The sequence below is a fragment of the Castanea sativa genome, chromosome 4 (assembly GCF_040712315.1).
Source record: "Castanea sativa cultivar Marrone di Chiusa Pesio chromosome 4, ASM4071231v1".
NCBI classification, from domain to species: Eukaryota; Viridiplantae; Streptophyta; class Magnoliopsida; order Fagales; family Fagaceae; genus Castanea; species Castanea sativa.
Window position 1 is genome coordinate 39,603,314 of NC_134016.1, and position 3,031 is coordinate 39,606,344.

The following is a 3,031-nucleotide window of genomic DNA, read 5'->3' on the forward strand; positions in this document are numbered from 1 at the left end:
GATATTCAAAATCTTCTTGATTAGTTTCTAATAAAAGTATTTTTGATCGGGACTTTTTTTTTTCCGAAGAATGCAATTTTGGACTATTAAAAAAAGTATTATAACTTTGTCACAAATACAATTAATAGCGTTCATAAATACATACATTATATACTAAGTGAGAAACGAGTTAGGTATTGCAGAAAAAAATACCCCAAACGATTAAGGCTTTAGATTCATCTCATTGGATCTATAAAAACTTGAGGAAAATTTTAGTGGAGATCCATAAAAAATTTGTGGAAAAAAAAAACTCTCCGTTAGGTTAAAGTTATCCCAATGTCATTATTAGAGTTGAACCCATAATCCTTGATAAAAAGTTAATAGAAAAGACAAATAATTCTCATTCCAGTCCCACTATTATGGTAAGAAACTATATATAGTGAAATTAAAAGAGAAAAAACTCGTATGGTAATAAACTATAAGAGGCATAGTGAACAATTAGAATTTGATGAATATTAATTCCTCAAAAAGATGTGTTGGTTAGCCAAACCAATGATAAAGTTTATTTAGTAAATTAGATTGTAAGTCAAGGTCCTGGCAAAGGAGTCTAAACCATTAGCAACATTTAGCATACCTAGAGGGCATTATCTTTGGAATGTAATGCCATTTGGACTTAATATAGTTCCTAAAGTATTTCAAAGATGGATGGATAATATCTTTATAGACATTAAAATTTTTTTGTGTAGTTTAGATAGGTGATATTCTTGTGTTCTCTAAAACAATAGAAGAACATAAAACTACGCATCTATAAATTGTGTGAAAACCCACTAAACTCAACCTATTGTTATTCCTAGGTTTTTTTTTTAAGAATCATTTTAAAGAAGTTATTTGCACACTTCTTATCCACAGAATTTATGTGCATCTCTTATAGTTATTTAACTATATAGTTAAAGCTAAATTATAATTCACTTATATAACACCTGATACAATATTAAAAACCAAAAAGATGATAAATAAAAGGCTTGCACAAGTCAAGGTGGTCCATGGGCCAGCCATGAGCCATACAATTCTTCAACATACCACATGGAAGTGAGCTGTGTAAAGTGACAACAAAGGAGACCCTAAGATAAGATTATTTGGACATGGATCAGCGATTCACTGGATTACCTTGTTGCTCCGCTCCTGTTAAGCTTAAAACTGGTTTTGGGAAGGGAATAAGGACACGGCTTGGAGTACTAATCGACCATTGTTTCGACGAGGCTCCAACTCCATGCGAGACCGCGAAGTAAGAGGTGGTGGGAACGATCTTGATCTAGGCTCCGATAATTTCTTACTAGAACAAGCATTATGGGACTGCTTTCCCATCACTATACAGTCTCTACTTTCTTCCTTATTCTCAAAAGCTCCACACACCTTCTCATCTTGCTCTTGTGGTTGCCCTTGTTGTTTCACAGTCTCCATAGGAGGGTACGACGAGAAACACCTTCTCATCTTGTTGTTGATATTATAAGTAGGTGGAGTAATATCGGGAAGTGGGTCGCTCTCCGATCCCAGAGTTTCTGTACATAGTTGGAGACTCTTGTGGTTCATGGAGATCACTGATCTCTTAAGAGGTGGAAGTGGTTTGGGTGCACCCTCTTTGTCTTTGGCCATTTCGGACATCATTATGCTCCATAAATCGAATTGTGTTGCCTTTTCTTTTCTTCTTGAATTGAGCTCCATATCTCTACTTTCTCTTCACAATTCTGACGAGGAAGATGATGAATAAATCTGCGAGACCGAAAGTTCTTTTACATAGGAGAGACAAAGACCAAAAAAAAAAACCCACAAACAAAGAAACAAAGCCCTAAGCCTAACCTAGAGACAGAGAGGCTGAATGGCTGAACTGAAGCAGTGAAGGAGAGGTGGTAGCAGCAGCAGGGCAGCAGAAGAGCCGTCGGACTCAATCCCAGCCCCGGCTCACCAGATCTGGTATCTCTCTCTCTCTCTCTCTCATACGAGCAACAAGTAAAAAATAAAAGTCTCTTTGTTTACTGTCTGAAACAGGAGAGAGAGAGAGATGTTTCTCTTTTTAAGAAACTTAAATAATGACTTTAAAATAAGGGTTGTGTTAAAGGCACCTTAAGGTGCCATTAATAACACACTTTTGAGTAATTTTTTTATAATTTTTTTAATTTTAGGCAATTTTTTTTTTATCTTTTTTGGTATTTTTTTAATAACTTTTTTTTTAAAAATGAAACACAAAAAAAGAAATGTTAACAAGCACCACACGATGCTTGTTAACATTTCCCTTAAAATAATAATAGAAGTGACTAGTAATTGATTGATCATTAATATTCACTCACGTGTTGTGCACTATAAGTTGAATTTTGCTTTTTTGAGTAATTTTTTAAGTAACTTTTTCAGTTTTTGTCAATTTTTTAGTTTTTAGCAATTTTTTTATCTCTCTTGGTATCTTTTTGACATTTTTATAAAAAAAAAATGAAACATAAAAAAGGAAATGTTAACAAGCACCACACGGTGCTTGTTAACATTTCCTTTAAAGAAATAGTAGAAGTGACTAGTAATTGATTGATCATTGATATTCACCCACGTGTTGTGCACTGAAAGTGTATAAAGCACAAAATACCAAAACTAATAATCAATATATTATAGATATAAACTTATAAACAATTAAAACTGTTGTTAAGAGTCAAGAAATGACATGAAAGAATACTGTTTGAGCTTCATCACAATCGTTAACCAATAAGAGCTAGCTTTAGTGCTTGACATGAGACAAGATAACACGTTACACAAGGTTGTCAAGACAACCATTAAATAAAAAAAAGTCTCATTCAATACTAGCTAGTTGTAGTCCATTGTCCAAAGCCAAAGGCAAACAATGCACAAACCTGATGATGAAACGTGACAAACCAAACCCCAAAGCTTCCTTAGTTCAGTTCCTCTACTCTTTTTCTTGCACCTACGATCTCTGGCCTTTTTCACACATTCCACACTTTTGTTTTTTAGTTTCACAAAGTAGTCAAAGCTTGCGCCTGTGCCCTTGGCTATA

General features: G+C 34.1%; 2 long non-coding RNA genes across 2 annotated transcripts; one reads left to right on the forward strand and one right to left on the reverse strand.

Moving 5' to 3' along the window:
* Nucleotides 1-963: 963 nt before the first annotated feature.
* LOC142630342 (uncharacterized) lies at nt 964-1,974 on the reverse strand. The gene is made up of 2 exons (XR_012843285.1): nt 1,837-1,974; nt 964-1,749 (listed from the first exon to the last, which is right to left on the reverse strand). It is a non-coding gene; the product is annotated as an uncharacterized LOC142630342 (long non-coding RNA).
* On the forward strand, nt 1,747-2,072 carry LOC142630343 (uncharacterized). The gene is made up of 2 exons (XR_012843286.1): nt 1,747-1,850; nt 1,884-2,072. It is a non-coding gene; the product is annotated as an uncharacterized LOC142630343 (long non-coding RNA).
* The last annotated feature ends 959 nt before the right edge of the window (nt 2,073-3,031 follow it).